Raw genomic sequence first — 11,489 nt, 5'->3', positions numbered from 1 at the left:
CTGAGCTATTATCATGGGAGACAGTTTAACAGCCAGGGGTAATGCATTAGACATGGAGGACAGGGACAAGGATGAGGCAGAGGCCGAGGTAGAGGTAAGGGCGCCCTAGGCGCATGTTTTAATTGTGGCCAATATGGCCATTTAGCTAAAGGTTGTCCACAGAACAGTGGTTCAGGAAAGGTTCAGGAAAATAATCTCCCAAGATTCTCAGTGAATAATCTAAAACAAAAACAGAATGAGGAGGGAGAGTGGACTGGTAAACAATGTGAAAATGAAAGTCAGTATATACTTCAAGCCCTAAAATTGACACATGACTTGAAAAATGACCCATTCATTGAGCTTTCTGTTTGTGCTAAAAATATGATATTTCTTGTCGATACTGGTGCCACCTGTTCAGTGTTGTCAAAGGGCTCTTTGCCTCTTAAACCCAGCTCAGATTCGATTATAACCATAGATGCGTCTGGTCTTCCACTCACTGAATATTTTTCTGAACCAATAGTTGCAAAATTGGGAAATAAATCACTCAAACACAGGTTCCTCTTGTCAGAGCAATGTCCAGTAAATCTAATGGGCAGAGATCTGTTAGGACAACTGAATATTCAAATTGATTGCTCGGACCACAGCTTGCAAATAACAAGCCCTGAAATTGACCTTTACTCGTTACAGACCATTTCCAGCTGTTTTTATTCCTGGAATATAACTGAACCCCATCTTCATCAACAGCTGTATGCAACATTGGATTTAACTGATTGGGAGTTACCAGAATTCTTGCATTGTACCAGTCTTTTCTCCCAAATGGGCCCAAAGCCTGTCCTATGAAAAATATTGGTTCCCTGGGCCTATCAGTGAATGTTTGATTTAAGGTGACATATTTCTGGGGGTTAAATACTTAAGTATTGCTGTACAGCTTTCAAATTAACAACAACACTTTTTCAAGGAAGTCACGCCCCATATTTCTCTGGCTAAAAAGGGAGGAGAATGGAAAAACTTGGGAAGTTTAATACAGAAGGCTTTAGCATGTAGAGATTGGAAAAAAAGGTGAAATGTATTTTTCACCCTCACTTCAAGTTACTCGTATTCCAAATTTTATGATGGCTATGTTGTTCATTCCAGACAAGAGAAAAATGATGATAGTTCAGAAGTAACAGACAGTTATAACAATGTACTTTCGTTTTTGGACGACATACCCCAAGGTCTGTGGGCTAAAGACTCATACGATATCAGGTGCATGAAATATGCACAACCCCTGCAGGTGGTTCCAAAATGCAACCATAGAACATATAGAGCTCAATACCTGCTTTCTAAAGAAGCTGAAAAATGTTCTCTTTTGGACAAAGGTGCCATTTCTTTCTGTACACATTCCCCAGTCTCTAGTCCTCTTTTGGCAGTGAAGAAAAATAACGGCAATTACAGAATGGTCCAGGATTTACGCTTGGCAAATGAAGCCTTGTTCCCTTCAGCCCCAATTGTACCCAATCCTACAACCATTCTTTCTACAATTCCATCAGACTCGACTGATTTTTCTGTAATTGATTTGGCAATTGCATTTTTCTCGATTCTGGTACATTCGGACAGCCGTTGCTGGTTTTCGTTCTGCTTCAAAAATAAAAGATATCAGTGAAACATCATGCCACAGGAGTGTACTGACGCCCAAATGTTTTTACGGTTCAATTGTTGCGCAATCTTTAAACTTTCAAAACTCCAACTGGAAGTGCACTTTTGATTTATGTCGATGATTTGGTTTTGGTAAGCACTAGTAAAGAAGCCTGCTTGCAGGACACAAAGGCTTTGCTACTCTTTTTAGCTGAAAATGGCCATAAGTGTACACGTGACAAATTGCAATTGGTACGAACATCAGGACATTATCTGGGTCATATTATTTCTCATGATGGTCGTCAAAACGATCCATCCCGTGTTCGTGCTATCTACTCATTACCTAAACCGAGAACAAAGAAACAAGTCATGTCCTTTTTAGGCATGATGAATTACTGTTGAGCCTGGATACTTGATTATGCTGAATTGTCACAACCGCTTTCTGATTTGGCTCATATGCATTTGCTACAAATGCATGATTTAGTTTCATGGACACCAGAAGCCGATTCTGCCTTTGAAAGGCTCAAAATTGCTTAACTATCTTCTCCATTTAGCAAATCCTGACTATAGTAAACCTTTCAGATTGTATGTACACTAGAACAATGGGCTCATGTCTGCTGTGTTAACACAATTAAATGGTGAAAATGGAAGCCTTTAGCTTACTTTTCTAAACGTTTAGATCCGGTTATTCATGGCCACCCACCTTGCGTTTGTTCTCTAGCAGCCACCATAGAGGCTGTATTAGCCTCCTGAGATTTGGTTGCCATGCAACTGTTGAAGGTTACGTCCCACATGATGTGCATAAAATTATTACTTCGGCACGGACTATGCATTTGTCTAATGCTAGACTCTTAACATATCAGAACATTCTTTTCTCTTTGCAAAATGTCACTATACATCATTGCAACACTCTAAATCTGGCTACACTCTTACCATCTGCGGATGACGGCATTCCCCATGATTGCCTAACAGTATTAGATATTGTTTTGAAACCGAGGACTGACCTGACTGACATGCCTGATACTGTATCAATGCTGACTGTAAGATGGATCTAGTTTGAGGCTGTCCGATGGGTCTCCCTCATCTGCTGTTACTGTATGCAACTCACATACTGTTGTGGAAAGTTTTAGATTGCCATCATCTCTTGAACTGTTCACACTCACACGTGCGTGCATTTTGGTTGAAGGAAAATGCCTTACTGTCTTCATAGACAGTAATTATGCTTTCCGCACTTAACATGACAGTGGCATATTATACAAACATCATGGTTTTGTGACTTCTGGAAAGTCAATAGCACACAAAACAGTTATAATTAACCATTTGGACGCAGCAAAATCAACAGATTTACCACAGTTACAGATGACAGACCTCTCGGATGTCTCGTTAACTAGCCTCTCTGATTTACCTCTTTTACAGCAAAATGCTACCGAGGAAGAACTAATCATCTGGCATGCAAACTGCAGGATGGATTCTGCCACAGGAACTTGGATTGACTCTGAACATAAACCAGCCTTACCTAAATCAGTTTTTCCATTTATGGCAGAGTTGACGCATGGTGTGGACCATGTATCTAAGGGAGGTATGGTTGATATGATTAAAAGATACTGGTATGTACCAGGCTTTTCATTTATGATTTGTATGCAGATGAATATTGGAAAAATGCCAGCCATCTTGCAGAGTGCACACCCGACACCAGAGATGCCATTTGAACATCTGATGATGGATTTTATTGAACTAACACCAGCTCAAGGTTATCGATACTGCTTGGTAGTGATTGACATGTTTTACAAATATCCTGAATGTTTTCCATGCAGATGCACTGACAGTGGCCAAAAACCTGAGGAGGGAAGTGATTCCTAGATGGGGAATTCCCTAAAAATTATCCTCAGATAATGGTTCTAACTTTGTGAACACAGTGGTAAAAAATCTATCAGAAAAGCAAAATTTTGATTCGAAACAACATTGTGCATATCACCCACAATTGGCAGGTGCTGTTGAACATCTGAATCAGACGATAAAACATAAATTAGCTAAAGTGATGTCTGACACAAGTTTGAGTTGGGTCCGAGCTTTGCCATTGGTCCTTCCGTACATTCGGGGATGTCAAAATAAACGAACAGGTCTGAGCCCACTGGAAGTGTTGACTGGTCTTCCTATGAGAATGACTGCCACTCTTCTGTACAGATTCCCACAGCATGAAGGCACCCTGCAACAAACAGATGATCAGATTGTGAAATATTTGTCTGAACTATGCAAAACTGTCCAGTCTATTCGTTCACAGGTCAAGGAAGCTCTTCCATCTCCAATAGACTGTGCCATCCATTAGCTGCAGGTTGGAGACTGGGTCCTAGTGAAAGACTTCAGACGGAAAGCTTGGCACTGCCCACGCTGGTTAGGACCATGGAGAATCCTCCTGACTACTCCCACGGCTGTTCGAGTAGCTGAGTGGGATACCTGGATTCACTGCTCGCATTGCCGTAGGGTAAACCCTCCTGAATTCACAATAGGCATGCCTCTAACTCTGGCAGAAGCGGAAGAGTCCCCTAGGGGGACCAACAAGGGTCTGGAAAATTGAGCGGGCCCTAAAATTGGGATTAGGGCAGAAGAAAGAAGACACAAGGACACATGATCAATACAGACCCAAATAAAAACCTGTCCTTGTAAGGTGAAGAGAGATAGGATGTTCAGTGGTAATCACTTTTTATACTTAGCCAATCATTTAGTTGATTCTTTGTCTTCTGAAAAATTAATATGCATGATTGTGTTGAATAAATACTCTGTATTTTAGAACTACTTTTGTAGCTCTCTGAGGTATACTTGGTAGTAGGAGAGGCTGAATAGAGGCTTTATACCCAGGCTGAATAAAGATTTTCTTTGCTCACTGGAGTGGCCTATTTCAAATTTGAGGATGATAACTTTAAAACTCTTAGTTATATGAATAATTTTCCAAGACCATGTCTTGTGACTCTAGCCACAAATAGCATTAGCCGTTAGCATTAGCATCTAAATACCAGTAAACATCATAAAATAAACATTATCTTGTGCATATATTTTACTTCCAATCATAATCGAGTTGTTATAGCAGTGTGCTTTAATAATCTCATGTGGATTCCAATCATATAGAGGCAGAAAGCAGATTATTGGCAGGTGAAGATGATGGTGTACAGCTCTTATGCAATTACAGCTACAGAACTGTCAATAATCATACACAAATACCAGAGACTGCATGAAAATAATAGACAAGCCATATATTTTTTGTAATCTTCTATTTATTTACAATAATTCTCAGCAGTCAACTGATTAGTTTTATGCTTGATACATAATTTATCCTACTGTGGGATGGGATGGGGAAGTCTCTGTCATGTGGGCACTGAGGTATGCACAATGTTTTAAGAATATTTTCATTAATCCGGCCCCAGGTCCTGTCAGTGGGATGGTGGTTCTCTATGATGGTTTCATGTGCTCATTGCAATCAAATTCAAATTTAATGTAATATTATAAAACTGATAATCCCAACTCTAGATTGTGTATGGATGAGCTGTGTTCAAAGCTGTTGTAAAATGACTATAACACTGATCAATGCTATAAACACACCTATGAGTGTGACATTGCTTAGCAACCACAAACTGCCGACAGTTAGGCATGAATTGTATTATTTGGTGGAAGAATTATTCATTGTAAAAATTAATAATAATAATTACTGATATTGTTATTATAAAACAGTTATTTCCGGTCCTAACTGGCATTTAAAGAATACAGTCCAACAGTATTGGTACTTTTGACTGTTAGTATCACTCTGCCTGTTGTCTTTATTTGCACATTCCAGGCAGGCGGTCAGTATGTGTATTTGTGCAAGTTGCATCGTTACGCCAGTCGGTGGCAACCAATGACTGTCTTTATGAGTGAGATATAGAATCAATAACTCAACTGATTCATTCAAAATCAATTATTCATTCAGAAATGCCACTACTGTGTGTTTCTTTGAGACATGCAATGGTTAAATCTGCTTTGACTTTGTTTGGAACTATTTTCGTTGGTGGAGCAAAATTACACAACTGTTGTCATGAAATATCGAAGTCTTTTCCCTCTTTGCAAGAAACCCTCAAAGTCAAGGAGTTCCAGATGTCAAAGGTTTAGACTTTATTGAATCAAATAACAAAGCCAAGATGCCAGCTGATCATCTGACTATCCCGTTCCAAACTCTCATTTATATACATTTCTGTTATCAACTTTTAGCCAATAAACATTAATTTCTGTTATCTTAGCCAATAGGCATGCATCCCCACTTTATCTGTTTGCCACCATTATTTAACAGACCTTCTGGCTTCTTTTTAATGATGGAATCCTGGTAACTAGTCTATTTTTAAAAAGAACATTTTAATCCTATTTATTAAGAACATGTACATTTCATGTAATCAGAATAGAGTAGTTTAAACATAGTAGTATTGACTAATAATTGTCTAATCTAGTGATTGAGGAATGCTATCTCCCCTGTGTACCATTCTATATATAATATTGCTGAGGTGAGATAAAATATCATGTGTGCAACCTTCAAGGTTTCCCATAGCATAGTCATACAGGCCATGCAGCCTTCAGAGTTTTTTTTGGTTTACATAAGGTTTACATAATACCAAGGCTACTCTGCAAATATCTTTTATATGTTTAATAAAATATACTATACTGTCAAAATTGTGTCTAAAATGTAAGTTAAGATTCTTGTTTATTTAACTGTAGTATATATGCAGTATCACACTCACAGTTGTGCTGTTGGACTGTATATCCTTGTTCTTGGAATGCCACTCGGCCAAACAAATTTGAGAACCGAAACTGTTGGATAATAGTGGATATGGAATTGTTCACCTAAAAAAATTAATGTCATCATTTACTCACCTGCATTCCTTCTAAACCCATACTAAAACCCATACTGCTGTCTTCAAATGCGATGTTAGGAAGAAAGACCATGAATTGGCTCAAGTCACAGTTATGCCTGTTGTATGGAAAAGTTGTTATAAAAGTGAATGGTGACTGAGCCTGTCATTCTTCCTAACATCTCATTTTGTGTTCCACAGAAGAAATTAGTATAGGTTTAGAATGAATGAGGGTGAGTAAATGATGGCATGAACTTTTTTAGGTGAACAATTATTTTAATTTGCAATGAGAAATGGTTTTGAGGAAAAAATGGGCAATTTATCTATCAATACTACTTTTCATTTCATGAGTACCCTGTATAGAGGTTTTACCAGAGAGCTGCCTGACCTCTCAGTCCTGCAAGTGGCAGATGTATACAAGGAATTTGCCAGCACTACAGCCCCTTTAGCTATCACAATGGGGATGTCAAGAGAGGATTCACTGGTGGATTCTGCCTTTGGCAAAGTTAGGGCTGGAAGTGTGTTGTCATATTAACAGCCAGCAGGAACAACCCACCACATTACTCCCCATCAAGATGCCCCACCACTGCCAGCTTTACCACTTGATGGTTACAGCCTTGACCCATCTGTGTGCTTGTTTGTCCATAGCAAACATGGATTACTGCATATGAGGTCACTGGCAGTAACGCTGGAGCATGCCACCATAGAACTGGATTGGCACTCTGTCAGAAAGCCTCGAGTAACATCGTTCCGATATAGAGAGGTTGCCATATACGGAGACAGAGCTCTGCTGAACACCTGGCTGAAAGAATCTTAAAAGGAACTCGCCAGACAGCAGATATGAAGAGAGGCATTGAAATGGGGTCTGCAGTGGTTGAGGAATACTGTCTGTTGCATGAAGTAAACTTCTACCCTTGTGGATTCATAATTCACCCAGACGCACCGTGGCTTGGAGCCTCTCCTGATGGCATCGTTTATGACCCCACAAGAGTGCCAAGCTGTAAGTGCCCAAATGTAAAAAGTTATGTTGACTGCCCTTACCTGAAGTTACAGAATGGCACACCTGAACTGAAACAACAGCATGCCTACTACTGGCAAGTTCAAGGTCAGATGCTAAACTCAGGACTAGAGTGGTGTGATTTGTTGTATATGCACAGGATGACATGAAGATCCAGCGCATCTACAAAGACAGCAGAATGTTTAAAACCATCTGGGAGAGTGTTGACTATTTCTTTCTTTTATTTCTATCTGCCAAGATCCCTAGAAATGTGAAGAAAATTACAAAATTTGTTTAACATTGTATAAAAGTTCAGAAACACTGTATCAAAGTTTATATTTACATGTATACAATACACTCATGTACAGCTGTATCAAAGTTGTTTATATTTACATTTTTACATTACAGTCGTGTACAGCTGTATCAAAGTTTTTATTTACTTGTTTACATTACAGTCGTGTACAGCTGTATCAAAGTTGTTTATATTTACATGTTTACATTTATATATCAAAGTCTTTACAGATATATCCAGAATTTATCCATCCCCAACAGAGAGTGTTGTCTTGTCTTTAATCCTTTGCCCATGCATTAACCAAGGGGCCATTCTGATAATTTACAAGGATGCAAGCATCTGTATACAGCTGGTTGATGCTCCCGGTAATGGAGAGAGGGATGATCATGTTAAACAGCTTGTGTTGCTTCACCCTGCAGATAAGACCCTCAACATGGACCCTCAGTCGATCAGTGGATTGAGTCTCTCTGACCTCATCAGCAGACATTTGTTCCCTCTTCGACAGGTAAGCAGGTCTGTAGATTTTACAGGGCACACAGTCATCCACAAGAAAACCTTTGTCATCTATAATGACCATTCCAGGTTTCAACATAGACACAATCCCAGACTGCTTCAAAAGCTCTTTGTCACTGATAGAACCTGCATACAGGGATGAGACAAAAGTGACTGCTCCATGTGGTGACATGCCGATTAACCATTTGAAGGTGCAATGGGACTTGTAAGAGGAGAACACTTCACTTTGAAGTAGTAGAGAGGATGGTGTTTGGCAACACAGCTCTGTGCAGTCAATCACCACTCGTGTGTCTGGGTAGTCCTGGAACTCCTTTGGCATGTGAGTCTTGACGGCCTCCTCAGACATTCAGATGTGCACAGATCCAAGAATGGTGCAGAGAAAATTAGCCCAGGTTGTAATAATCCAGCTCACTGTGGACTGATGGATGTTGAAACTGTGGCCCTGGTCCCTCTGTGTTAGACTGACTGAGAGATGGACCATGAAGAGGAAAAACTCATCGATGGGTTGCAGGGCCTGACACTGTCAAAATATCAGTTTAAAATATTATGTTTATATAATGTGTGCGTTTATGTGTGCATTTCTGTAGAGAAAGTAATGAGTAAAATTCTATTTCCTTTCCTTCCCTATTCCCCCACTGCGGAGATGGGGGTCGTGGTGGAGCGTTCATCCGGAGAGAGAGAAGCGGTAAGTGTGCACACACCTGAGCACAATATGTCTAACACTTGTTTCTGATTGCAGTGAGCAATGGGGAGAGCGATATAAGGAGGAAACACGCTAGAGACTGGGAGAGAGAGAGCTAGCACACACATGCTCTGACTGTGTTCTATTTAAATTAATGTTTTTGAGTTAAAGAAATAAAAGATTACCTGTTTGAGTTGAAGTCACGTTTCCCGTTTCCTCCTTGTCTCCACAAATGAACCCCGTTACACCCACATAATGCAGTGTATACTGTATGTATAATGCAATAATGAAATATTTACCGATGCATTGACTGTTACTCCAACTTCACTTGTCCTTTGGGCTGCTCTTGCTCTGGTCACACGTACCATGTTGTGGGATGCAGGTTTTATGAGTCTCCAGAAGGCCATCAAGTGGTTATAAGTCACAAACCTAAATTAGATGTGGGACCTGTTTTGAGACAACATTCAGAATCAGAATTCTAAGTAGGTTGTGCTTATAATGAATTTGTCTTGGTGGTTTGCTCCAAGGACAAGTAGACAGAACCAAATCAAATCACTTTTATTGTCACACAACCATATACACAAGTGCAATAGTGTGTGAAATTATTGGGTGCAGTTCCGAGCAACATAGTAGTCGTGACAGTGATGAGACATATACCAATTTACAATAAACATCAGATTTACAACACAATTTAAAATCTAATATACACATAATTACACACAACACAATATACAAATAATAACGGGTTATTGTTATGGGTAATAACAGCTCGGGTAGCTGGAGTCTCTGATGATCCTCCGAGCTTTTTTCACACACCGCCTGGTATATATGTCCTGGAGGGAGGGAAGCTCACCTCCGATGATGTGTCTTGCAGTCCACACTTTGCAGTGCTTTGCGGTTGTGGGCGGTGCTATTGCCGTACCAGGCGGAGATGCAGCCAGTCAGGATGCTCTCTACAGTGCAGGTGTAGAACCGTGTGAGGATGTAGGGCTTTCTGGTTGTTTAGATCAGTGTTACTATCAGAAATAATCAATAATTATTTCTTTAGTTATTAATTAATTTTTAAATTAATTAATTGAATCTAACTCATTAAAACCTCATATGGGGCTCCAGTAAATGTAGTGCGCTACGTTTAGGAGCGGGTTTGGTTATTAGCAGTAATTAATAATTATCAAAGACAATTATTAATTATTAAAATCAATAGAACATTGATGAGAATCAATGTTAGCTTTTTTAATCCTTTAAATCAACAATTATCAAAGATAATTGTTAATTGTTAACATCGATGAAACATTAATTAAATGTCGCAGTTCCCTCAGCCTGGCTCAATATATCGACCTCGCCCTACGGTTCATCGGTTCCCCGTTCACTGTGGGGGAGGCGAATGCCGAGCCAGAGTTCCACGTCATGGCCGCCGCCGAGCCAGAGTTCCACGACATGGCCGCTGCCGAGCCAGAGTTCCACGACATGGCCGCCGCCGAGCCAGAGTCCCACGTCATGGCCGCCGCCGAGCCAGAGTTCCACGTCATGGCCGCCGCCGAGCCAGAGTTCCATGACATGGCTGCCGCCGAGCCAGAGTTCCACGTCATGGCCGCCGCCGAGCCAGAGTTCCATGTCACAGCAACGCCTCAGCCTGCTCCATGCCACGTCACAGCAACGCCTCAGCCTGCTCCATGCCACATCACCGCAACACCTCAGCCTGCTCCATGCCACGTCACCGCAACGCCTCAGCCTGGTCCATGCCATGTCACAGCCACACCTGAGCAGTGGGACCTGGAGATGATTCCCACCCTTATACCCACCCTTAGTTCTCCTGAGCAGGCAAGGGGAACTTTCAGCCCTCCGATCCCGCCTGGACCCTCTGAGCCCTGGACTTCGCCTTGGCCTGTCGGTCCCTCGACATTGCCTCAGCTCGGCGTTCCCTCGGCTCCACTACGGTCCCTCAGCCTGTCGGCTGTGCCGGGGTCCCTCGTCCCTCCGGCTACTCCTTGGTCTGTCGGTCACCTGGCTCCGCTTTGGCTCTCCAATCCTCTGGCTGCGCCTCGTCCCTCCGATCTATCAGCTTCACCGGGGACCTCCTTCCCTACGGCTCCACCTTGGTCCTCAGTCCCACCGGCTCCACCTCAGTCTTCCGATCCCTCAGCTCCGCCTTGCTCCTCCGAGCCTCCAGCACCGCCTTGGTCCTCCCTGCCATCGGCTCCACCCTGGCCCTTCGAGTCTTCGGCTGCTCTCCGGGCACCACGTTCCATGGCTCCACCCCTCGAGCCTCTCACGGCTCCACCTTCCATGGCTCTGCCCCTCGAGCCTCTCATGGCTTCACCCCCCACGGACTTTGCCCTGGTCCCATGCCCCTCGCCCTTTCTTGCCACGCCACGCCCCACGCCTCAAGACACCCCCCCCAGCTCCCTACAGAACTTTGAATTTATGTCATGTTTTACGTGTTTTGTTTATGTGTTGGGGTGTCAGGAGCCACCCCTTAGTGGGGGGGATATGTCATGTGTATTCTGTTGATTCATGTCTTTTATTTTGAAATTCTAGTTCCTG

The sequence above is a fragment of the Myxocyprinus asiaticus genome, chromosome 10 (assembly GCF_019703515.2).
Source record: "Myxocyprinus asiaticus isolate MX2 ecotype Aquarium Trade chromosome 10, UBuf_Myxa_2, whole genome shotgun sequence".
NCBI classification, from domain to species: domain Eukaryota; kingdom Metazoa; phylum Chordata; class Actinopteri; order Cypriniformes; family Catostomidae; genus Myxocyprinus; species Myxocyprinus asiaticus.
Note: the sequence above shows the minus strand (reverse complement) of the source record.